The sequence below is a fragment of the Delphinapterus leucas genome, chromosome 12 (genome assembly GCF_059928025.1).
Source record: "Delphinapterus leucas isolate spDelLeu-1000000601 "Yukka" chromosome 12, BTC_Dleu_Yukka2, whole genome shotgun sequence".
NCBI classification, from domain to species: domain Eukaryota; kingdom Metazoa; phylum Chordata; class Mammalia; order Artiodactyla; family Monodontidae; genus Delphinapterus; species Delphinapterus leucas.
The window spans coordinates 28,126,781-28,154,120 of NC_143140.1; the positions used below are offsets into that span (position 1 = coordinate 28,126,781).

The 27,340-nt window shown below is 41.6% G+C and overlaps 1 long non-coding RNA gene across 1 annotated transcript; it reads left to right on the forward strand.

The window, feature by feature from the left end:
• Positions 1-9,396: 9,396 nt before the first annotated feature.
• Positions 9,397-25,955, forward strand: LOC149747851 (uncharacterized). Its single transcript, XR_016395148.1, has 3 exons — positions 9,397-18,188; positions 19,386-20,157; positions 20,769-25,955. It is a non-coding gene; the product is annotated as an uncharacterized LOC149747851 (long non-coding RNA).
• The last annotated feature ends 1,385 nt before the right edge of the window (positions 25,956-27,340 follow it).

Here is a 27,340-nt window from a genome sequence, read left to right on the forward strand (position 1 = left end):
ACTCTGATATTAGGAAATTAATAAAGGGGTGGTGGTTATTTGAGCTACACCCAGTTGCCTGGAAAATGAGGAAAGAGTTGTGTGTAAAGGTGGCAGGAGATATCTGGTAAACTTGACATTTTAGTCATAATAACTACCCTTGCAATCATTGCTGCACTGCGTATCTGCAAAAGGCTCTCTGTTATGATTAAACAGTGACAGGGCTGGGGCAGGCTTCCTTTCTACCAGTGGCTTCAGGAGCCTGCTAAGAAGCTTACAGGAACAAGAGGAGAACTCTCTGATTCACCTCTGTGTCTTCGCCCAGGTTCTCTTCCATACTTGTTGCCTGACTACTTTAAGACTCAACCTTCCCGGAACATGTCAAGGCTGAATTCATTTTATAGATTCACAGAAAAAGAGACACCTATCTGCACATCTTCATCATTACCCTTCTCACATTGTAATACTGTAATTCTCTGCTCATGACTCTGCCTCTGCCACCACTGTATTAGCGCCTTGCCAATAGTCTAGTACCTCGCACACTTCAACAAATACCCATTGAATGTTTCTCAAACATTTTTTAATCACCCTATTCTCCCAGTAGTCCACATTATACTTGTCCCTTGAGATAGATACCTACTAAAATATAAAAGCAACACTTTTAGGGTAGAAGAAAACTGTTGAAGGAAAAAAAACCCTAAAAACATTTCTTAGACTAAAATTAAAAATAAAAATAATACTTGAAAGGCCATAAATCTTAACATCACCTTAAGTCTTAACAAGTTTAGTAGTAAATTTTTATTCATTTCTAGAGGCAAGGAGAACTATATTTAACACATTAATAAGTTGAATCAGGCCACATGAATCTAAATATATAGTACAGCTAAAGTCTCCAGTGACCCACACAGACCAGAATTGCTCTTGTTGGGACTAAAAGGCCCATAACAAGTTTTAAAGGCTTGAAATATTTAGAATAGTTTTGTGACAATCCAGCAAGTATTTTCTGATTTGTACAATCTCTGAAGAAAATCAAACTGCTTTACCAAGACGCTGGTCTTTGCTTGGTATTAGACTTTTCTAACACCTCCCAAAATATTCCCCAGGATCTGATTCTGATGAGTCATTCTTTGGCTAAAGCCAATAAAAGTATACATTACTGGATGACACAAAAATCTCATCATCTTGAGCCTGAAGATCGTCTTTGTACCATAAATCATTTTCAAACAATTTTTCTGACGTCAAATAAAGGTAAATGCAAATATGTAAGGTGGGGACAGGTGTTTGCTGACTTTGCATGTTGAGTTTGAGTAATGGGTAGGTTCAGCATTAAGTATAGCCATTCTAATTCAGGAGTCACTTCAAATCTATATTCAGAGCAAGCATTGCTGAGGGCAAAAAAAAAAAGTTTAATCATTGTGTAAATGAGCGCAGTAGGGAAGAATAGACATTGTAATTCCTTCCACATAACATCTTGCAGGCTTGCTGGAGTCTCTGATAAGCACTGTATCTGTATACTATTTTTCATTGGCCCTTTTGAACTTTGGTTTCATTATTTTGCTTGTGGTCATTATTTTGAGTTGACTGGATAGACCATAGAGTCATCAAAACCATATATCTGTGCATGATTTCTGGAGGTCACCTAGTCTAGTCCCCAGCCTCGAGGTATGGTTACTGGTGAACTACTCAGGCCAAATCAGTGTCTATCTGACTCTTTCTAAAGAATTTTCAGAAACAGCCTCCAAAATCCTGTTGTGCAGGCAACTGCATATTCTCTTATATTTAGCTTTAACCTCCTCTCCATCAGAGGCTGATTTCGACTTGAATAGTACTCTATAAAGAACAATGCACTCTAGGAAATAAGCATGATTCACTTATCCTGAGGGACTTCGAGAGAAACCACAGGATAGTCTCTGCACAGTCAAAATAATTTTTTATGAAGTCCTTTTCAAAAAAATGTGCATACTTTTCTCAAGTATGTGCCCTCAAGGACCTGTATTCTTACAGAAACTGTTTACTCTTTACAGAGAAGCCAACCATGTTTAGGGATCTTATTTCTCAGCCCAAACCAATTAGAAGAATAAAGAAGAGGGAAAGGGGAATTGAAGATGCTGTGTATATGCTGACTACAACAAGCAATACAATCACTGGAGAGCAAAGAAAGAGAATGTGAAAAATAACTACAAAATTCAAAAAGCACAACAGCCTGGAACCACTGAAGTGTCAGGACAATCAGCACAATGACACCTGAGGCATTACTGTATCATTACATCACCATATAATAAGGGTAGGGTTGCCAGATTAACAAATAAAAATATAAGATGCCCAGTTCAATTTGAATTTTATAAACAAGGAATGATTTGTTAGTACAAGTACGTCTCAAACATTGCCTGTGTTCATCTGAAATTCTAGTTTTACTAGGTATCCAGTATTTTTATCTGGCAACCCTAAATAAGACAGGGACCCCAAAGTCATAAGTAAACTGCGCTTAGTATACAGTTCAAAAACTGTGTAACTAATACGATATTAGAAAACTTTTCATCGATAGTATTTAAGATTAAGAAAATCAAAACTTTCAATTGTCTGGAAAGTTAATTAATGTGATATACTTTGAACCATGCATGTTCTATTCTTTGCAGAGTGCCAGGCGTAAAATAAAGACTTAGCATTGGATGAGGAGTGAAAAGCTTAACACACCATCTCCCCATTGGAGAGCCCTGAAGGTTGTCCCTAGCCCCACCTGATTGTATAGTTTTAGAGTTCCTTCACACCTTCTCCTGCAGGTGTCAGTTCTGTTGTCTTGTTTGAATCCAAGCCTGACTCAGAGGTAGTGTCACTGTCCGTGTCGGGCTCCCATGCCCTCTTGTGCCTGTTTTCCTGGGCTTCCGTGATGCCACCGTGTACCTTCACTGATGTGGCTTTTCAAGAGAATGAGATGATGCCTACACTTCCCTGATATTTTGGGCTTCCTGGGCAAGCCCGTTGTTATACGGGGCAGTCAGGTGTGTGGTGTAAAGGAAATGAAGAAACAGGCCCCACTCTTCCTCCCAGGAGCAGCTTTTCCAACCCCACACACTGATAACAAGCATCAATCTGGGACCAATGATTGGTCACTTGCAGCCCTCCTGGCCTATATCAAGGGCTTCACTTGATGCCCAAGAAACTGCTAGATTTCATCTGAAAGTTGTGTCCCACAGTTAGTTATTCTTTGTGGTCTGATTAGTCCAAGAAATCATCCCCGTGTGAAAGGAGATAATCTGCACTCTTAACAGGATTTGCCTCTGAGCAGTGGAACACAGTCTGTGGGAACCAGATGAACAAGACATGGTTCCCACCCTTGAGGAAGCTTACTTCCTACTTTATATGATTTTCTGAAGATACTTTTACAAGAATCCCCTTTATCATAATTATTTGAAAAATAAAATATAATTTTATGGAAATAATGTCATCTCAGTGATCATCAGTCGGAAAATTAAAAGCCCATACATCCCAAAACAGTGCCTAGCACATGGTAAACCCTTAGTGAGTGATGGCTGTTATCATCATGCTAAGTCAAACTACAAAATTTCCCCAAGCTGGAAGTAGTGAAAGAATATAGAGTATTTTCTTGTCCATTATTCTGCACAGAGGCCAATCACAGCTGCTGGGGTCTAGTTTCTGAGACAACCTCTCCCCTCTCCTCTATCCCCTGCCACTAGGAAGGAACTACACAAGATCTAGGTTCCAAATTGGTGTTGTTGAGTTACAGGGTGTACCTCACTTTAATCTCACTTAGAAACGTGAGTTAGAGCCTAGGTTGGCAATATTTGGGGGAATAAAAGTATTATTTACAGGGAATCCCACCATTGGCCCAGGTGCTTTCTCAGTTCATCCTAAATAAAAATTCAAGGCAGTAGTGTTAATCCCATTTTACTCTTGAACCTGTGGCTCATGTCTAAGGTCACACTGTCTTAAATGGGTCAGAGTTGGGACTATCACCCAAGTGTGTGGGATCCCAAAGGTGTGTTCTTGTACGCCGCACTGTTGACTAGGGCAGTGAAGAAACCTGGAGAGAAAGAGATGGATTAATGTAAAGTTTACAAAGCATCATAATGGAAATAAGTAGCAAGTGGTCAATCAAAAAAAAGTGTTCTTTTTAAGAACAGTGTGAGCGTGTGTTCCAGAAGACACAGAAGAATGTATCCTATGACTGCTTCACTGTGTTTTGTTTCCTCTTGGAATCTGATCCTTGAGTACCAAGCTTTGAGATGATTGATTGTTGTGGTATCGTGTTTCTGTTCTAAGGCAATTGTGAGACCCCAGGGAGTATTATGGAATCATGTGTAGCCTACATGACTTATTTTCCTTTCCTAAGAAGATCTTTCAACATGTCTCCAAAACAGCTAGCTACAGATCCCTAAAAGTCATTCCTAAATAATATTAACCACATCTTCTACTTCATTTGCTGAGAAGCAGCTAAAGAGAAGTTCAGGTTCCTTTCATTCCTCTTGGTTGCTTGCTGCTTAAAATGTGGCCCAAGGATGAGAAGTTTTGGCGTCACCTGGGCACACACCTGGAGCTACTACTACATGAAAATCTGCATTTTAACAAGCTCCCCCAGGTGATTCACGGGCACATTAAATTTGAGAAGCTCTGCTCTAGTTCACTTAGCTTCTCCCTGGCAGGTGTGCTAAAAACACTATGCCATGGTCCTCAGGTGTGTGCCGGGCCCTCCATGAAGCCACAGTGAAACTAAGATAACTAAGACATGGCCCCTGTGATAGAGAGAAAACAGAATAAAAGAAGGGAGTCCAGGCAATCTAAAAATGCTCACCTGGATCAATGAAAATTCCTGGATCTAAGTGACTTTCTGCTCTGTGAAAGAATGGAGTTCAGAATGGCTTTCAATGGAGACAACACACTTGAAGGTTGTGTTTGCTTTTCAAGAGATCATAACCCAGGAAAGTAGTGAGAAGAAAAACAAAAGGTGCATACATCTGCCACGCTGCTAAACTGTTCCTTTTGTCCTCAGTAACCACCCCTCTACAGCACTCCAGCAGAGATGTAAGACTGCTAAGCTTCTTAGAATCTACTCACTTAAACGTTTATTGAGTGATTTCCATACGCCAATCTCAGTGCCAGCTGCTCCAGTTACAGGTGAAAACTATGTGATCTCAGCGCTCATGGAGCTCATAGGTGTGTGTAGACAATTATTACCCAAGTCTGTGACTGTGAATGAAGGCTGTGGCTTGCAGTTTGAGAGGAAAGGACTAATTCTGTCCCAGTTTTCTTTCCTCTGTAAATTTGATAACATTACTTTCATGGCCTGAGTGTTCCCCTCAAGAATGTTTTTAGCACCTGAGATGCAAGTGTATGAGTAGGAGACAGCTACTTTCTTCAGAAGTGGAAATGGTCTTGATAAAAAACTGAAGCATCATCTATCATCCAACAATATTTCTTCTAAAATTAGGTAACTCATCATTCTAGCGTTGTGTTTCCTATCACTGCTACTCAAAGTGTGGTCTGTGGGTTTGTTCCCAGCCACAACAAGATAGGTATAGAAATCGACAATGACAGCTTAGAAACTTTTAGAGCAATTCGACATTGTCACAACATGCAAGGGCATCACCAGAGGACTAGTCTTGTTGAACAGGGTGCCTCCACACACACAAAATTCATATGTTAAAACCTAATTCCCAGTGTGATGGTATTTGGAGGTGAGGCCTTTGGGATGTGGTTAGGTCATGAGGGTGGAGCCCTCATGAATGGGATTAGTGCCCTTATAAAAGAGACTGAGAGAGCTCCCTTGCCTCTCCTGCCATGTGAGGACCCAGAGAGAAGGCAGTGTCTATGAAATAGAAGTGAACCCTCTACCGGTGCCTTGATCTTGGACTTCCCAGCCTCCAGAACTGTGAGAAATAAATGTTTGTTGTTTTTAAGCCTCCCAGCTTATGGTATTTTGTTATAGCAGCCTGAACAAACTAAGATACAGGGTATAGTTAAGGCACTGAACTGGAATGTCTGAGTCACATGTGACACAACTTCCTGCTAGCCATCCCAATACATCTGTGATATTTTAAGGTTAATTTGTCAACTGTAACCCCAAAGTGTATAAAATCCAGAATTCATCTTGTTCACTTGTTTAGCAAAGATAATTTAAATTTAACTATAACTTTAAGAGATCAGTTTTGGAACTGACTACTGATGAAGGATTGAAAATGAATGTTGAATATACAACATCATGTGCTTCATTTTAGATAAAAGTAGAAGATGAATATCCAGAGCTTGCAGAAATGGCTTTCAATTCTCTTTTTCCTTTCTCATCTACCTACCTCTGTGAGACTGGTTTCTCTACTATGAATGTTATTGAAACAAACATAGAAACTGTTTAGATATACACCATCCCCTCTTTGTAGCGCTTTCATCTATTTAGCCTAGATTAGACAAATTACCAAGCAAAAAGCAAGCTCACCTATCGCACAAAAAACTTTAAATAATAATATACAAAATGTTTGTTTCAAGTACGCATATCAGCATTTAACGTGGAGAATTGCTGTTTCCCTCCTAACTTTTTGTTTCATCACAAATGTGGAATGACAAGAAAGTACCGAAGCAAAGCTATTAATTGCCTGTACTCAGGCTTTCAATGAACAGCAGACACATTTCTGCAATTTACTTTTTCCTATGTATTGTTCTCTGATTATTGAAATATATGTCTATTGAATCTAATAAAATATATGGGCTTGTATTTTATATCTTCTCTTTTTTATTTCCTTTTTCTAATAATTCTTTTTTTGTTCTATATCCAAATGTATTGGTCCACCTGGATTGGAGGGGAAAATCTGGTCCTTCATTTCAGAGGGTTTGAGAAAAACTTCTCTATAGTAACCTGCATGTTAATGACTACTGTCAAACACAACTCAAGAAAAAGAAAGGCTATTAACCCGTATGTATATAGTTTTGGCTACCTGCCAGGCATGTCCCATGTGCTTTACAAGTAGTAACTCATCTGCTCTTATGTTATGAATTAGGTACTATTGTATCATTGTATTACTGTTGAGACTACTGAGGCACAGAGAGGTTGAGTCCCTTGCTCAAGGTCACACAGCTCTAAAGCAGGGCCTGGTTCCAGAGTCTGAGCTCTAATCCACAGAGAGATGTAACACAGGTGTCGTAGACATAGTCCTCCACCAAATAACTATGAGCTTACATGAATCATTTAACTCATGAGGGAAAAGAAAAGGAAGAATTAGAAAAGATAACAGAAGCTGCAATGGAGAGTACTTCCCAGGTGCCAGGCATTGAACTAAGTGCTTTCCATGCATGATCACAGTGTCTCCTGAGGGTGGGGCACTGTAGGAAATGGTTTAGGTAGTACGGGAGATGACTTAGTGGTGTATGGGCAAGGCAGAAATCAAACTGCATCACATAATGAGAAAGCCATTCTTTCTTCAAGCCTCTGACTCCTTCTGCCCACATCTGGTCGAGTCTCTTTGGTGCAGGCCTTAAATGACTTTCTTACATTGGCTTATTTCCTTTTGTTCCAAAAGGAGAGCAGGCCGGTGCTGAACAATTTCTCTGGCAACAAGATCACTTTTTATTTTCACTGCACCTTCGATTTAGGGCAAATAATTCTCTGTTTATGATAAGGACATAAAATTTCCTTTCAAAATATATTTAAATTTCGAACAGGAGCTATGAAAAAATACAAAGAGGAAAATAATATAGTTCTTACATGGACTTGGAAAAAATTATGATGAATGAAGTTTGGAAAATACCTTGTTATCTTTCAACAACCTGGTAAGGTAGGTATGATTGTTCTCCATTCATACGTAGGAGACCTGAGGTTTGGAAAAGTTCAGTAACCTTCCAAAGGCTACTCTGTAGGAAGGTGAGGAGTTGGGATTCAAACCTAGAAGTGTCTGCCTCCAAAACTGCCTCCTTTACATGACAATCATGCTGGTTTCCTCGAGGACTGTCACTCAGAGCCTTCTGATTGTACTTCACATCTAAATCAACAGTTCTCACTGCGTGTGCCTTTCTGGTAGTCCTCCAGAAAGGTCCTCCTCTGGGTACTTTCATCGTAATCCTATGATGTTGTTCATCTCTTTCACTCTTGTTTGCTCACGAGTGTATAGGGAAGTTTTCCAGAGGCTATATGACATGTGCTATCATGACACACTGAATGCAGAAGCAGATATGAGAATCCAGCTGCCTTCAGTTAAGCCAGAACTTAAAAAGATTGATGAAAAAGTAAATAATGGCATTCTTCTCATGGAATCTTTTTCATTTGTTGGCTTGTTTTAGAAAATACAGTTATTTTTAAAAATGTGATTTATGTTAACATGTGGTGGGTTTATTGTTATTTTTAAGTACATAAATATTTTACACATTTATCCATCTTAATTTTGAGTACATTAAACATCAATATGTATAGCCCATAGAAACAAGTTCTTTGGGGTCATCAAGAGTTGTATAAAGAAGTCTTAAGATGGAAAATATGTGATGGCATAGTATTTTTTAATATTAACGGAAGAACTTTTTTTCTCCCAATATTTCCACCCTTCCTTTCCTCCCCTTTCCCTTTAAGTAGGTAACCCCTGTGATTCATTGCTTCAGCGGGGGGACATTACCGAATGGAAAGCAGAAATAGGGTCTAGCTTTTGTGTTTCCCAAAAGCCTAAACCTAATAGGGAAGTTATGCTAGGTGCTTTGAAATAGGAATATCAAAACACAGCAAGTGGGGCTTCCCTGGTGGTGCAGTGGGTAAGAATCCGCCTGCCAATGCAGGGGACACGGGTTCGAGCCCTGGTCCGGGAAGATCCCACATGCCGCGGAGCAACTAAGCTCGTGTGCCACAACTACTGAGCCTGTGCTCTAGAGCCCGCGCTCTAGAGCCCGCGAGCCACAATTACTGAGCCCAAGTGCTGCAACTACTGAAGCCTGCGTGCCTAGAGCCCGTGCTCCGCAACAAGAGAAGCCACTGCAATGAGAAACCCACGCACCGCAACGAAGACCCAATGCAGCCAAAAAAAAAATACAGCAAGTGCCACCGAGAAAAAATATAGCAATGTTGAGAAAGGGCAGTTTCCCCAGGGCTAGACAAATATTTCTCACCTCTTGAGGGTGGGTGTGGGGAAGAACAAAGACAGAAGAGAGATTAGGAGAACAGAAAGGAGACTGGGCTGAAGGGGCCAGGAAGACAGAAACTAGGCACTGCTCAGCCACAGTGGAGCCTCTCCCATTGTCCTGGAGCCACGTGGGACCTGGGAAGTGTCACTGCCTAAATCCAGTGTCTTTGAGAGCCAGCTGCCCCCCTCCACCCCTATGACGGTCCGCAGGAGTGACACATTCTGATTCACCCAACCTGGTCACCCACACCCCGAAAACGTCCCTGGACCATCAGAAGCCCAAGGTGGGGCGTGGTTGGGGCCCTGGATGCCTGGAGGGGTAGTGGTTGTGGGGATGAGAGGTAACAGCTCTGGACCCTGTAATTGGAAGTTCAGATTGGAATCGGCTGCAGATCGCCCTGAGCTGGGGGAGCAGTTTTTACAAATATTAGGAGCATCACACATACCTGTTGGCAGATAAGCAAATAAGGGACCATGTGGTATTCTAGCAGAAGCTGCACACTGATTGCAGTGTCCTTGGGTTCAGGCCACAGGTAAGTATTCTTGGTCCAGTACAGGGCATCTGCTTGGTCCAGTACAGATGCTCTTGGGAGGAGTCCACGAACCATCCAGGGCCCACTGTCATTTCTCCCAGCCAGCCCCTGCACCCATCCACATTCCCTGCCTGGCCCCTGAGGACACCTGACTTTTCTGAGCCCTGTGATACAAAGTGGGTGATCTATAGTAGGACTCCTCAAGATGAAACCCTGAAACTACACAGAATCATGAGCCTCTGCATTTTTCTGAGGAGAGCGTCTTAGCTTTCACCAGCTCCACAGCAGATTCTCTGACACCTGTGTTGGAATCCTGGTTGCTGTTCACTGGCTGTGTGACCTTGAGCATGTCACTTAACCTGTCTGTGCCTCCATTTCCTCTTCTGTGAAATGGGGGTGTTAATAGTATCTAACTCTTAGGGCTGACGTGAGGATAAATGAGCTTATACTACATATGAAGCGTTTGGAATGGCAAACCCTTCAGAGCTGTTGGCTGTCATTATTACAGGGGAGGTAGACCATGGGGGCAGGGGGTAGGGGGTAGAAACCCTGTGTCAGAGGGGCCAGCCTAGAGCAGAGAGGTGACTGAGGACACCTTGGGTGACCCCGGCCCATCTTGAGGATGTAGCCTGTGCGGCCCTCAGAACCCATTCATTCAGCAGACAGTCCAGTACACTGGAGACCAACAAGTCTTCTCTGCACATGACCAGAAAGGCTGCCGGCAGCTGGAATATGTGTGACTCTTGTCCTGGGAAAGATAAGGATCTGCAGGTGGCAGTCAGAGGGGCCTGGAGCCACGATCTCGGAGACCACGGTTCTGCCCTGGAGACCAATGCCGCTTTAGTTCTAGGCCCGAGACACCACGCTGGGCGGCCCAGGCAACAGAAGGCACAGCAGCGTCCGCCAGCAACTGGAATCCTGCTCCAGCACTTTCTAGCTGAGTGTTCTTGAGCAACTTACTGTAAACCTCCCTAAGCCATAGTTTCCTCTTTTGAGAAATTGAGCAATAATATATCCACTTTACCAATTCAATGACATAACACAAGCAAGACACTTAGCAAGTACGTAGCCACTGCTCAGGAAATGGAGCCATGGCTCTGGCAAGGTGTACAGTACTGAGGCAGGGCTCACGGGGGTCCAGGGGTCTAATCAGATGGGACTCCTTGAGGAACAAATCAAAAGACCACTACAGCGAAGACATATTTGACCCATTTGGGGGTCATTTTTGCTTCAGCTTCTCTTTAAGCTTGGGAATTTCTTAGGGCTCCTTTGGGCTTCTTAGGAACCATGAAAGGGGGAAATGAAGATGAGAATATTCTTTCAAAATTAACTCCTCCCCCCACCCAATATTCCCATGGTGAAGAATCTGTGGCACTGTTATATTCACAGAAGTCCATTCCAACCAGCTTAAGAAGACAGAGCTTTACTCACAGGCTTGGAGAACAGGAAGTACTCAAGGCCACAGGCCCTCACCTGTGCTTCCAGGGTATGCCTGCTTCTTTCCTCTCTCTCTGCCGGTCTGCTTTCTCTTCTTGATGATGTAACCAGAATGGCTGACCCAGCCCAGCTTTGCCTCATTTTGTAGTTTAAATGCAGCAGATTAGATGTTCCCTGTTCTCAGATCCAAGTTCCCAGGAGAGGAAATTTATTGGCCAGCTCCTGTAACATACTTGGACCTGCTGCTGTCAACCAAAAGTATGTACATATGGGGTGGGAGGGGGAGGAAACAGGAGTGGTACAGACACACAGGCTCAACCAGTTCATAAAAGAAGATCAAATGGCTAAGGAACACCCACCTGAAAAGACACTCATCTTCGCTAAAATTCAAAGAAATGCAGATTAGCCAATAATGTGACATGCTCATTTTTTTCTTTTTGGACATCACATTGGCAATAATGAAAAATAAAGATAATTGCAGGAAACTTGTTAAAAGTATAAAGTGATATGACTTTTCTGGTTTGCTATTGAGCATTAGGTTGTCATATTTTAAATGTACATAAGCTTTAACCCAGAACTTTTAGTTGTAAGAAATTACCCTAAAGAAATAATTAGAACATGCAAAGGCATATATGTATATAGATGTTTACTGCAATACTTTTAATATTTAAGAAAAACTTAGAGGATCATAGACGCCCTTCAGTGGAGGGTAAAGATTATGGTACAAAGGAATATTACTGAGAGGCCATTATAAAAAATGAGATAGATTCATATGTAAGATGTACACGACAAGCTATTTAAAGTAAAAAAAAAGCAAACCACAGAAAAGAGTAAATAATGTGATCCCATCTTTGTCAAACATGCAGTATATAGTACATACTGTACATACTAGCTTAGACATATGTATGCATACACTCTATATGTATTTGCCTGTGTATGTGTGTATACATAATATATAACAATTACACAGTATATGTTGTATAACAGTTACATATGTATATACACACATTTGTAGATATCTGTAAGGATAGATATAAAACTAATAATTTTGGCCATCTCTGGGAATAAACAGAATTATGGAAAGTTTTCACTTCTTGCTTTCTCCATTTTTATATTATTGAACTTTTTAAAAACAAGCTTGAATTATTTTAATAACTGGATAAAAAAACTAGTAAGAGATTCCATTTCTGGGGGGAAAGAGAGTACAGATTTTATATATAAAAGAGAAACACTTGCTATTTTAAAATTAAAGAAGGACAACAAAAATCCATTTTCCCAGTGACAGACAGGCATAGGAGGTGGCAAGAGATTTCTAGGGTGGAAAGGATAAAAGTCACTTTCTCCTGGTACCACAGAGTACATTAGGGCTGTCCTACTGGAAGAATTTGGCTAACCCACAACCCAAAGGGCCTTCCCCCTTCTGCTGTAGATGAATGAATGAACTTAACTGAATTGAACACTTCAGCTCAAATCTAGAAATAATATGTTTATATATTTACATATGAAAAGAGGAGGCAGGTAGTAAATGATGAGAGTTGAGGTATGCAGCCAAGTGAGGGGTCGGATATAGAAAGGACCAGAAGCCAGCCTGGGAAAAGTGAAGGTGGCCTGCTTCAATTCCAGAGATGGGTTTGTGTGGGTGCTTGGGGCCTTTTTAAAGGAAATTGAATAGGTGGGGGAATTGAAACTCTCACTGGGCTTATTATTATTTTTTAAGTGTTTCCCTTCGTATCCTTCCTTTCTTGATAGAAACATGCTAAATATTTTAAAAAATCCCCCCGAAAAAGAAAAAAATCAATAAAAGGTCCCATTGTGCAGAGGGGGGAGGGATAAATTAGAAGTTTGGGATTAATATATATACACTACTATATTAAAATAAATAACCAACAAGGACCTACTGTATAGCACAGGGAACTATACTCAATATCTTATAATAACCTATTATGGAAGAGAATATAAAAAAGGAATATATATATATATATATATATATATATATATATACACACACATATATATATTTGAATCACTTTGCTGTACACCTGAAACTAATACAACATTGTAAGTCAACTCTATTTCAATAAAAAAATTGTAAAACTCCAACAGAAAAAATAAATAAAAATAAAAGAGCCCATTGTAATTTCTTTTAATACCATAGTGGATTTTAATGGGGGAAAAAATTAATCTTGCTGTGTAGGCCACTTTACAAGAATGCCTCAAGTTCACACATAGCAGGAGAGTTGTGTTCATTTGGCATAGATAGAAAGCAATTTCAATTAGCACAGTCTTTTGTCTTTGTAGTAGGCAGTTCACTAATAAGGCGTTTTAGAGCATTGTTCACCAACAGCATTAGAAGTGAGTGAATTTCACCATATTACTTTTTCAGACCTCTAACACCTTGGCAGGCAGACTCTTGTAGAATAAGACCTGTTTCTCCTTTTCTTTTAGAATTCCACTCTAAGCAAGAAACATTTGCTTAATGCCTACCTAGGGACTTCAACATTGCTAGTGCATATAATGGCTTTCCAAAAATGTTTACGGTAATGGGAATTTGGGGGATAATATACCACTGGCCATACTGCCAAGACAGCTTTTTGAATGATTGTTCATATAAAGCCTGCCAAATTGCTGATATTAGCATTGGTCATTCCTTGCATTACGAGATTCTGAAGATGAAAATAATAACTGGAGACAGACAGCAAGAGCTGACAGGTCATCTTTCTCAGCTCCCTCAGGTTAGATAGGAGGAAATGAGCCTCTGAGAGAGCAGGGTGTTGTCTAGTTTCATGACTAAGAAGTGGCAGAGATTTTTTTTTTTTGTTCCAAATCCTATGCTCTTTTTTATTATCACTCGGCATGCTGCTCTCAGACCCAAGTCTGTCTCAGAAACGCCAAACATTCTCTTCTCCCTACCCACATTGCACCTTGGAGACTGCCCCACTCATCACCCTGGGAGGGTTACACTACCTACCATGAGACTGTGCCCCATCAGTCTCAGTGACTGACCCAGGGATAGATATCTGACCTCAGCTGGGCTGAGCAGATACCCTCCCAAGAATTTGGAATAGGGATAAAGAGGCTGAGTCATTGAGCTGTGCGGAGCCAAGCTGCAAGGTCATGGCCAGCTGGTCTGTCACAGCAGCCACAAACCTCATACTAGTGAGGGAGGGGAAGCTGAGAAATCATGAGTCAGCAGAAAACGTCCATCTGCAGAAGGATGGAGCAGATGTCCCAAGACAAACAGAGACACCATGTACCTCCAAAGGTAGAGGAGAGACAGAGGGAGAAAAAAAATCTGCATAATCCCCTTTTGGTCCCATAACACCCAGCTTTATCTCCTGCACTGCTTATTGTAACCCTGTAATAAACTCTGCCTTTCAATCAATCCTCTTTTGATTTGAGCCAAGTGGAATTCTGTTCTTTGCATCTAAATTTTTCCTAAGACACTCCAATTCATAGTGAATAAATTTTTGGGTGAAAAGACTGCTCTGTTTTTTATGAAGATTATGGAAATTGAAGTCTTATCTCAAAACCCACAACAGAATGATTGGTTTTCTGCATTCTCTTCCCTAATTATCCAGACCCTGGAGACCAAGCTTTCCAGGTGAATACTTTCCAGAATTTCTGATGGGAGTTAGCCCAACTTTGGGTCTTCCCTCAAAGTATGCTAGAGTTATTCTGTCCAGAGATAGAGATCTTACTGGGGTCTGTAGCTGCCACTTTGGGAATATATGTCAGGACTTCCTAGAGTATTTCCATTTAAAGTTTCTAAGGCTTCAGCTTGCTTTCTCATAAAAGCTCTGTTCCTTTGGATGTACTTGTGGCTTAACATTGACCCAGCTGGGAGGTGGCCATATTCATGAGAAGTTCAGGTACTATTCCTGTGTTCATTTCAAATAATGGAAAGAGCCTTTTGAAAAATTCTACTTCCTCTTCTAAAATTCTTAGAATTAATATAAGTATAAAATAATGGAGAAATGATTGAGTAAATTAGGGTTCATCAGCTGATGGACTACTATACAGATATTTAAAACAAGATAACTACCAAGATTAAACACCATGGAAAGATATTTATGATTCAGAGAATAAGGGAAAAGAGAAGAATCCAAAGTTGTAAGTATTGACCATGCGAAAATAGGTTCACGAAAAAGACATGTTTCTTGATAGTTCTCAAGAAGGTAATTGAGGTAGCCCCAAACAATCCCTAGATCTTGGTATGTAAGATAAAAATCTATTGGGCAACTGCCTTAGATGATTTTGGATGAGTCTTAGGAAAATGGAACAATTAGGGGATTTCTCAGCAGTACCACTGCCAGTTTTCCCTGGGCACTTATATCAGTGTTTATTTGAATGGCTTCAATGAGGGTATTTTACTTACCCTAACTCAGAGGTTCACGATTTGAGAGATCGACAAAGGCTTCAATGTATTATAGTTTTGCTTTGTAGAAATTATTGGGTGGAATTTTTCTGTGAGTAAATGGGGCAGTAGAAATCTCTGCTTACCACTACCTTCCACCCCGACTTTGCCATTTGGCATCTGTCCACTTGTCTTTATTTTAACTATTCCAGCTTATGGTTCATAAAAGATCATAAAGCAATGCTATGCCCACAGATTGAGCCCCACAAATAGCATTCACAAATCTCTCCTCTAGAAAATATTACCAAAAATGCCTCAGAATTCTATACATACAAAATTCCCTTTGCTTTTTTGGTCTGTGTTATGATTTGCGGGGGAAACGGTTTTGCTCCTGTATAGTGAATTCCTATAACCTTTTCCAAATTCATCAAAGGATAAAGAAAGGAGAGACTGGTGCATGTGAGGAGGGACATCCAGCCATGTTCCGAGGTAAGGATTTCACCAGCTGCCACAGTGGCCCAAAAGAATTTAAAGGGAAGAGACATTCCAAGGAAGGCATAAGCCCTCTAGTTGAATTCATGCTAAAGATGCACTCTAGTGAGATGTGACTGTTGAAAAAGTATCTTAGGGTCTCAGTATTCCTCTTCTAGTTGAATCCTAGAGGAGAAAGGAGGCTTATTTTGAGGATGTGGTAGGAAGGAAGGCAAGCTACATGAGAAAGGATAGCAGGAGATGTAGGGAGAAACGTGACTCAAGATGTACGTGGGGATAGTTTGACTTCCAGGGAGAAGTGATTCTTTCATCAGTGCCTGTTTCCATCACTGCAATGCAGTATCTACCCTCTCATATTTTCTGGCAGCCAATATTTCCAAACATCTGCAGGGATATATACAAATACTCATTTAAAATATTGAACCGTGCACAAATTAAACATCATGTTTTAATGTATATGAAACACAGTAACATTTTAGCAGTGGTTATATTGAAAGTGTAAAGTGAAAAAGAGAGGTAATGAGGGAAGAAGATACTGAATATATCCAATTATTTTTGTAGGGTATAAAACATCTCATAGTACATGTAGGGTTAACCTGAAACCTTAAAGCATGTTAATTGTAAAGCTCAAATAGTTCTGAGATAAGATATCATTTTGGTTTAGTCCATAAAATAAACTTTGAGTCTGGGGGCCAAGAAAGGATTTTCTCAGATATTGTTTCCTTTTTCCTTTTTCTTATTTTTATCAAAAAAGTATAAGGATAGGGCTTCCCTGGTGGCGCAGTGGTTGTGAGTCCGCCTGCCGATGCAGGGGACACGGGTTCGTGCCCCAGTCCGGGAAGATCTCACATGCTGAGGAGCGGCTGGGCCCGTGAGCCATGGCCGTTGAGCCTGCACGTCTGGAGCCTGTGCTCCGCAACGGGAGAGACCACAACAGTGAGAGGCCCACATACCGCAAAAAAAAAAAAAAAAAAAGTATAAGGATAAAGTACAAAATGTATGAAAGATGAAAACTTTCTTGCACCTTTCTGATGACAAAAAGGTGAGTCATTTGCTCAAAGCCAGCCCAGAAATTTTCTCTCATGCATCGTCGAATAAGAAGCCTCAGCTGGGCACCCCTCCAGCTGGTAAGAAGATCTCTGAGTCGCATGATGCAAAGGGGAGGGGCTGAACCTGCAGCCCTCCGTCTCCCCTCCCTCTGGTTTCTGGCAGCCTTTCTGCACACAGATCATCCTCTACCACGATTCTGCACGCAAGTTTCCAGGGCTATTCCCCTCGGCCCACTCCCATTTGGGTCAGAACCCTGAGCCTCTGTAGAGATGGAAAAGCAGGCAGGTCTGGCTCAGCCTCACTATGACACAAAGGAATACGACCTTTAGGTTTCCCTGGGAATGGTTCATGTGGTTGGCTGAGCCTCAAGATCAAGGTCGTCAGTGTGATTCCTGGAAAGAGATGCAGAGTCGTTGTCTCTAGTCTGGGCCAGGTGCCTCAAATCCTAAAATTTTAGGATAGGCAGTGTATGCTGTGGTTCTTGAGAAGGACCAGGCAGGCAAGGAAGTTTGCAGTGACGCATGTCAACACTTCCACTAGGGAGACATGTGAAGGCGTGTGTCCTTAGCTGTGTCACCTAGCTTAGCTGGGCCACCCGCACAAATGCAGCTCAGCAGCACAAGTATTAGAAATCAGACAAGGCCCAGGGCAGGACAGCCCACGCTCCTCTCTAGGAGTCCAGTCCCACTCACCTTTCCTTGCAGAGGGAAGTCCTTCTCTCTACTGTGAATTTCCATCGTGAAAACTACACATTTGGAAAGGAATTCAGATGAAGGAAACTCTGTGGCTTCCTTGGTGAAGTAAACCAGTTTGGGCCAGAAAGAGGTGAGTAGCCAGTGTCAGAGTAGGAACCCTACTTCCCGTCTCCCCTCCTGAATCATCGTGTAATAAGCTTCTGTGATGCGGAAAGCCCTGAAGAAATGCAGAGAAGGAAGTGAATAAGCCAACTGCATTGCCTCCAAGCCCGAGGAACACCCTGCTTTGGGGATAAAACTGCAACTCTCGTGCCAACAGTTCAGGCAAGGGAACCTACACAAATAATGCTTGGAATTCAATGGACGAATGGCCCACAGAGATCTTGTGGTCATTTTTTTTTTATATTGCCCTCTAAGATTGCCCTTTTGCTTGGTTGTTTGCTTGCTCGCTTTTGCTCAGGTGATGAGAGGAGAGAATAAAAAACCCATCTTCTGGTTCTGAGTAGCATCTGTTTAGATGACCCAGAGGGACATCATCCAGGTAAAAGAGGGTGTGGAACCCTGCTACCTCACACCTCCTTCCTGAGTAAATGAAAAGCCAAGGGCTACTATAAAAAGTAATTTTTGTCCAGCTGTTGGGGGGAGGGAAGTATTTTCACACTCAGAACGTCACACTCCAAATTTTAACCTAGAGCTGTTTTCTGCTCTTACCCATAAAGTGATTCACAAGGCTTTGGTAGCTTTAGCGTCTTCAGAATGGAGGAACCAACAGGTCAGTGGCCACCTGATGGAATTACACAACGTGGCTTATTTTGGAGGAAAGGGAAGTCAGGGTGAGGATCATTTATTTCATCAGCCTCGTGATCACAAAAGTTATCCAGGCTAAAAACAGTCTTTCACCACTCTGCCATTTATACTTCTCCCCCTAGCTTCCAAATTCTCATACTTAAATGCTCTTCTTGTGAAAACTACTTTTGACTTAAAAATTCTTCCGTCTGTCCTTACTTTTCTATCACTTTTTCTCCTCATTGAATCCTTTCCATTATCCAATAATAGAAATAGGATAGCATAAGGAGTTGAGGAGGTTTCCTAACTCAACCTAAAACCAAAGAGTAAGAAGAAAAATGGAAGACGCTCTTACCCAGTTTCTTGGCTGTAATTAAGAAACCAGCCTGTGGCCAAGTCCAATCAGTTAAATGCAGAAAGCTGTAGGTTGGCCATGTGCAGTTACCATCAGACTGAGGTCATGATGACACTAGTATGGAGGTTTGACAAAGGAGACCCAAAGACCAAGAATTTCAGGATCAGGGGCTTCCCTGGTGGCACAGTGGTTGAGAGTCCGCCTGTCGATGCAGGGGACGCGGGTTCCTGCCCCGGTCCGGGAAGATCCCACATGCCGCGGAGCCACTAGGCCCGTGAGCCATGGCCGCTGAGCCTGTGCGTCCGGAGCCTGTGCTCCGCAACGGGAGAGGCCACAACAGTGAGAGGCCCGCGTACCACAAAAAAAAAAAAAAAAAAAAAAAAGAATTTCAGGATCTGATTTAAAAAAATTCTTTTTAAGTAAAAAAATTTTTTCAGGTTCTGACAGTAAGCAGTAGGAAGACACTTGATCTGGTGAAATAGCTAATGCTTAGGAGGTTACTGTGTGCTGAGCACTGTTCCGATCACTTTACGCATGTTAACTTATTCCATCCTCACAATAAAGCGACCAGGTATTTACATTATCCCCATTTTGCAGATGAAGGAAACGGAGGCACAAAATGATGCCTGTGGTGGATGTGGAGAGGCACTGTCCTTCAAAGGATTTTCTCCCTGGCTGTCTTCAACTGTCAGTGCCTTTAGGCTCTGCCTCAGCTATTTGGCCTGAGGTCATGACCTTCCCAGGGCAGCCTGCATTGGACAGAGGGACAAAGTATAAAGACCCAGCCATTGCCCCAAGACTTATCACAAGATGGAACAATTCTGATGGGTAATAGTCACAACAGATCTCCCTGTCTGGTTGGTAGAAGCTTTGATGAACCTGTATCACATTTCAACTTTTGCCTCAACAAGGGTGACTAACCATCCCAGTTTGCCCAAGACTGTCCTGGTTTTAGCACGGAAATTTCTGTGTGCCAAGAAGCTCTCATACCAGGCAAACCAGATGGTTGGTTGCTTCGGACCAATCCTGCTTCCTTCCCCTTCCTTCTAAATATATTGATCCCTAATAATGATTTTGCATGGCAAACTCCATCTCAGTGTCTGCTTCCTGAGAAACCCACATGGACAGTGCCCTGATCACATCACAGACAACGGACCTTCCGGCATCAGACTGTGTGTTCCTAATCTCCAAGCTTCTGGAGATTATACAAGTGTTCTGGTAACTTGAATGGTGTACTCAACAGAGAACAGAGGAAGATTCTCCAGGCTCCATACAGCCCAGGTGAAATACTTCTCAACAAGAATGAAAGTAGCTCATGTTCTTCAATGTGCCAGGCAATGAGCTCAAAGTGCTTTTGTCTGTGAAGGAGGTACCTATCAATATCCTTATTTTACAAATGAGAAAGCTGATGCTTAGAGAATTTACTTGCCCTAGGATTTTAACCTAAGCGCTCTGCTTCTAAATTAAAAGTTTAGATAAACCTGAGTAGCTTAGCATTATAGAATGGAGAGAATTTTTTTGGAGTAGAGGTATAGAGTGGGTTCAGTGAAGATTCTATATTAAAAAAAAAAAAGACCCAGAAACATGGCAAGAGGTTACAATCCAAGTTATTAAAAAAGCTGAAAGAGTTTAAGAACAGGGATGTTAAACATTCAGATGTAAGTTGTTTATGTTGCAGTGAAGTAAACCTCTGTCGCTCTCTTCATCTTCTTGAACTTTCCCAAATCTTCAGTGAAGTTTAGCACAGAAGAGCCACTCATTCAGTATGTGTGTAAACCACAAAGGGGCTGCCTGAGCAGAGAACAGGGACTAGTAGAGGCAAGAAATCAGAGATAGAGGGGCCATGAGGCAGCCCTCTCCAAATTCCTCTCATCCCCACCTGCCACCAGGCCTGGAGGAATTTGCAGAAATATTCAGGAGGTTATTAGGTTTTCCACAGGCCTGGAAAGAGATGTGAGTCTAATTTGTTTATATCTTTAGGGCTAGGGAGATTCCAGATGACAGCTGAGATGCACACGCATGACAAGAGGTTTATGAAAATCAAAATGATAAAGGCAGCTATCTGGAGATGCAAGTAAGAAACTTGGTAATTTGTATTTTCTTTTTGGTGCTTTTTCAAGATTCCCGCAATAAATTCGTGTTAATTCTGTAATCTGATAAAAGAGCAATAAATGATCAGTGTCTATTTCTCCTGTGTTCCTATATAGACTCTTCTGTCTCTTGGGTGTGCCCAGTCCCTAAAAAGAAACAGATGAAACAAACACACAAAAAAACCATGCCACTGATTCATGCAGAGGTATTTCATATAGTTACAAAAATAGAGTCTACATATTGTGTGAGGCCTCATTACCTTAGTGTGAGAGCATCCAAAATGTTTTAGGTCAATATTATGGGTCTAGGAAGAGAGGGTCTTTAAGATTTTAAGTTAATCCTTGAGACTTTGATCAGGCAAAGTTGATATTGATCAGGTCAACGTTTAATCCTGACTTGATTCTTGACTCATGTAATTTTGAGTGTGCAAGTAATTTTCTCTTTTTAACTTTCCTCTTCTCAAAGTGACCAATATTTTTTTTGCAAACAGATAATGCTTACAAAAAAACTTTGAGGGGTCTGAATTAAAGATTCTATATAAAAGGAGAGTTATGGCACATGACTGTCCAATCCTCTTGACGATAGGGCTTAGTTAGTACCTGGTAACTGATAAGCCCACCTGATGTCAATTTCCCCTTATAAATGGTGGCCTCCTTCTCCCCTGAGTGGTGAGGACGGTTGTCATGTCCTGCCTGCCGGCTGGCGCACACAGTGGAGTATCACTCTGGGACCTTGCTTCGATATGTAAGATCCCCCTGTGCAATAGAGCATTAATGTCTCTGCCACTGTCTCCAGGGCTCTTTCTTCAGTGTCAAGGCTGGGCAACTACAGGGTTTGCAGGCCTGTGGGGTGCAGCCCTACAGTCATTAAAAAAAAAAAAGAGAGAGAGCTTCCCTGGTGGCGCAGTGGTTGAGAGTCCGCCTGCCGATGCAGGGGACACGGGTTCGTGCCCCGATCCGGGAGGATCCCACATGCCGCGGAGCGGCTGGGCCCGTGAGCCATGGCCGCTGAGTCTGCGCGTCCAGAGCCTGTGCTCCGCAACGGGAAGGGCCACAACAGTGAGAGGCCCGCGAACCCCACCCCCCAAAAAAAGGAGAGTTATGACTGTGATGTATTTCAATGTCATTGCTCAAACAGAATTAAAAACGTTTCCTTGCTTCTTTTGAATAACACAGGTGGTAGTAAAGAATGAAACGGATAATCTAAAACATGAGTGTTCTTTTCCCTATTCATCAGAAGGGTTTAATAGAAAAAACAAAGGCACAGTTTAGTATTTTGAAATAGTTTAAATACTCTGGGGTGCAGAGGGATGCAAGATCCATGACGTCATGTCTTGGACATATCATCTTTGACTTGCTAATTTCCACACTTGGGCAGAGAGTGGTTGAAAAATGAATACTCTTGGTTTTTTTAGAAAATGAAGAGATCCCGAGGAAACGCATGGGAATTTTAAAGTGTCATTATAAAGAGAGAGGAGATTCTGTAAGCCTTTAGATCCATGCCCCCCTTTTTTTTTTTTTTTTTTGGCTGTGACGCATGGCTTGAGGGATCTTAGTTCCCCAAACAGGGATTGAACCTATGCCCTTGGCAGTGAGAGTGCAGAGTCCTAACCACTGGACCACCAGGGAATTCCCAAGATCCATGTCCTCTTGACTGACAAGTCAAAATGTATTTTCTCTCATCCATGACATCATAGCCTGAACCTGACCATCAAGCTTTGCTTTCTTTTGCTGAGATGGTACTTATTGCCCAGGAGCTGCTTCTGTTTCTGCTCCTGAGTCACTGGGCAAGATTTACTTCTGGGGTCCAACTTATAAACAAACATATCTAAATTTCATATTGATTTTAAGATTTCTTTATTGCTAGTAAGGACTTGAGAATTGTGAGGATATAAATGTTATCACTTATAGTCAACTCTAGAACTGATAAGCTAACCAGATGCATGTGACATCCATTTATAGTAATGACAGCAATAAAATTTGTGGGTAAGATATGAAATTAAAAGTAAAAGTTTGTAACTAGGTGATATACTGTTTTAAAGTTTTTGTATGATTGTTAAAAAACTTGTTTCTCTGGTTTAGATCCTGGTTTAGAAGCTAGCTGTAAAAGACATTAAGGGATAATTGGGGGAAAATTTGAACATGGACTGCATGTTAGGTGATATTAAGGAATTAATTTTTTTTTTTTTTTTTTTTTGCGGTACGCGGGCCTCTCACTGTTGTGGCCTCCCATTGCGGAGCACAGGCTCCGGACGCGCAGGCTCAGTGGCCATGGCTCACAGGCCCAGCTGCTCCGCGGCATGTTGGATCTTCCCCGACCGGGGCACGAACCCGTGTCCCCTGCATCGGCAGGCGGACTCTCAACCACTGCGCCAACAGGGAAACCCCAAGGAACTAATCTTAATTTTGTTCAGTGAGATAATCTTATATTCACTCTGAAGGAAAATGTTCTAACTCTTTAGTGATGTATGTTGAAATATTTGTAGGTAGGATGTCACTATGTCTCTAATTTGCTTTAAAAACTTCAACATAAAAAGTAAAGTGAGTTAGAAAAAATTAACATTTGCTTCCTGTTCTCTGTTTACATTTTTATTCATGATGTTTTCTTCTCAAGACATCTTCTTGTATTCTTATTTGTTTATAGTTATTATTTTTATTATAAAAGATAACAATATTACAAAAATTGAAAAATTCATAATTCCACCTGCTCATCCCAAATATCATTAGGAGATGTATTTTCTTTCAATTCTTTCCCAAATTATATTGTGTTTTTTACTTTGATCAGAGTGTATGTATGATTCAGTCTCCTATGTTTTTGCCCTTAACATTGTATCTTGAGTCTTGTTTCTTGGAAATTGTCTTAAATTTCCAAACATATATCCTTTCAGTGCTACTAAAGGACAAGGTATTTTTTAACTTCCCTACAACCCATGCCTGTCCCTACTGTCTGTCTCCTGGCCGGTCAAGCCCAGGTGGCCATTTGCTGAACACATGTGGGTTGCCTCATGGCCAGTGTGGCACAGCTGGAATGGACACAGAAGTGAGTCATTGCACGAGGAAGTCTGGGCTCCTCCCCCACACCCCACACATAGCAGAGAGGTCGCCTTTAGGTCTCCTGCAAAACGGGGAAAAGTCTGTTGTATATTTGCATGGGGCCAAAGGACGACTCCACAGATGATGCCAGTTATAAGGGGGAAAACAGAACTTTACAATGGTGAAATCTGGGGTCACCACTCAAACCCTGTGACCAACTTCAGCATCACCAGTTGGGGCACACTAGACATTATGTACCTCTTGATATTGTGCAATAAGTAGTACAGGTCTTTATCTGTGAAGTAGTGCTGCCAAAAGGCTTACATCTCGTGAAAACTTCTATATCTGCATTTCAGTTTACAGGAAGTCCAGGGGATTAGAAGAAACACGTTAAGTGATACCACGAGGAAACAATCGCACAAATTTAGAAGTTTGGACCTCGTACAAAACAACTGGCCCAGACTTCTCAACAAGGCAAAGTCATGTAAAGAAAGAAGGAGGGGGAAAGGGGTCTGTTTTATATTAAAAGAGACTTGAAATCCATAACAGCAAAATGCAATGTGTGTTCCTTCTTTGGATCCTGATTTGAATAAACCAGATATAAAAGGAAGTTGGGGGAAAGCTGGGTATTAGACGATAATAGAAATTATTGAAAATTTGTTAGATTTGTCACATAGGAGAATGTTTTTATTTATTGGAGATTGTATGTTCATTGTACTATTCTTTTTACTTTTCAATATATTAAGTATAGTTGATTTATAATATTGTGTTAGTTTCAGGTGTACAGCATAGTGATTCATTTTTGTTTGTTTGCTTTTGGCAAATTATATTCCACTATAGGTTATTACAAAATATTGGGTGTAGTTCCCTGTGTTATAAAATAAATCCTTGTTGCTTATCTATTTCATATATAGTAGGTTGTATCTGTCAATCCCATACTCCTAATTTGTCCCTCCTCCCCTCATCTTTGGTAACCATAATTTTTTCTCTATATGAGTCTGTTTCTGTTTTGTATATACATTCATCTGTATTATTTTTAGATTCTACACATAAATGATATCATATAGTATTTGTCTATCTTATTTCAGTAAGCATAATAGTCTCTAGGTCCATCCATGTTGCTGCAAATGGCAATATTTCGTTCTTTCTATGGCTGAGTAATATCCCATTATAATATATATATACCACATATTCTTAAGCCAGTCATCTATTGATGTGCACTTGAGCTGCTTCCGTGTCCTGGCTATTGTAGATAATGCTGCTATGAACACTGGGTACATGTATCTTTTCGAATTAGAGTTTTTACCCAGGAGTGGAATTACTGGATCATATAGTAGTTCTATTTTAGCTTTTTAAGGAAACTCCATACTGTTTTCCATAGTGGCTGTACCTTTTCCATGTATTTTAAGTATTTCATCATCAAAAAGGTCTTCTGTGAATGGAGTGGAGGCAGGGAAGGGTTATTCTTTCACTAGGAGTGGGATGGGGTGTTTCTATTATTTTCTGTTATAATAAATGAGTTACTGTTCAAGACATGAGGGATGAGATAATCAAATAATATGAAGTTACACAAAATTAAACAGATTATATTTTGTGTTGTAGAGTTTAATTTCATTTGCTTCTCTCTGAGATGGGGATAACACAGGCAAACAGTCTTAAAATAGAAATACCTAATATGAAGTTTCTACTGCACAGGAGGAGAGAGAAGATAACTGTAATACGTATTTATTCCGGACCCACCATGTGCCAGGCACCATGCCGAGTGTTGGAGATACTACAAGAAAGGCCAGTGTGGGGCTTCCTTGGTGGCAAAGTGGTTAAGAATCCGTCTGCCAATGCAGGCGACATGGGTTCGAACCCTGGTCTGGGAAGATCCCACATGCCACGGAGCAACTAAGCCCATGCGCCACAACTACTGAGCCTGCACTCTAGAGCCTGCAAGCCACAACTACTGAAGCCCTTGCACCCAGAGCCCGTGCTCCACAGCAAGAGAAGCTACCGCAATGAGAAGCCTGTGTACCGCAATGAAAAGTAGCCCCCACTCACCGCAAATAGAGAAAGCCCGTGTGCAGCAACAAAGACCCAATGCAGCCAAAAATAAATAAATTAATTAAAAAAAAAAAAAAAGGCCAGTGTGGCCCCTGCCACAGACAAAAACATGCAAACAGACAAACAACATAACAGGAGCAATTCCTCTTGTGGGGGAAACAAACAAGGGCCACGAAAGAGAACAACAGGGGTGATGGTCAGGAAAGGGGTCTCCTGGAGGCACACTCAGGCTGAGTCCTATGAGAGGATGACTGAGTCAGAGGATGGAGAAGAGGAGTGTAATCTAGGTGGAGGGACCTGTGTGTGCAAAGGTCCTCACGGAGGAAAGGAATGGAAGAAAACCAGTGTGACATAGACGAAGTGAGCAAAGGGCACAGTGGTGAGCTGGAGAAATGGCTTTTAGGCCACGGCAAGGACTTTAGATTTTTTTCCTAAGTGTGATGGGAAGCCATATTCAATAGTATTCATTTATTTAAAAATATCTCATTTTGCAGAAGATTTAAGGAAATTGCTAACACACTAAAAGCTTAGGAACCACATGTTCCATACTCCAGCCACACTCAGTATAACCACTCACTATAACACTTTCAGTTCTTCTAACTGGATGCCTTCCACCTGCCAGTATGGCCAACTGATACTCATTTGGTGCATTAGGAATCTATTGCTGGATAACAACTTACCCCAAAATGTAGTGACTTCAACCAATAATGAATATGTATTATCTCACAGTTTCTGGGTCAGGAGTTCAAGAGTGGCTTAGCTGTCTGATCTGGTTTGGAGGTCCCTCATGCAGTTTCAGTCAAGATGTCAGCTGAAGTCATTGGACATCTTGGTTGGGACTGGAGGAGCCACTGCCAAGGTGGCACCCTCCCACTGCTGTTGTCAGGAGGCCTGGCTTTCCTGCCGTGTGGTCCTCTTCATAAGCCTGCATGAGCATCCTCATGACATGGCAGCTGACTCCTCTCAAGTGAGTGATCCAAGTAAGAGAGTAAGGAGGAAATCACAGTGCTCTTGATATCCGAGTCTTGGAAGCAACACACACTGTCACTTCTGCCTCCTTGAGAGATGAGTCATTAGGTCCAGCCCACACTCAAGGGGAGGGGAATTAAGTCCCACCTCTTGAAAGGAGTTTTTTCCAAAAATTTGTGGACATATTTTAAAACCACCACATTCAGTGACAACTCAAGTGTCATCCTCTGTGTGAAGCCTGCCTTGGTTTTCCTGAGCAGAGCTGGCCCCTCTGTTCTCTCAGTTTTCAGAGCATTTCATTTCTGTCTCTTAGAGCTCTAGGCTTGTTTATGGAAATCTGTTAGTCTATCTTTCTCACTAGCCTGGAAGCTCCGTCAAGCCAAGGGAACATGTCTTCTTGATCATCTGCTA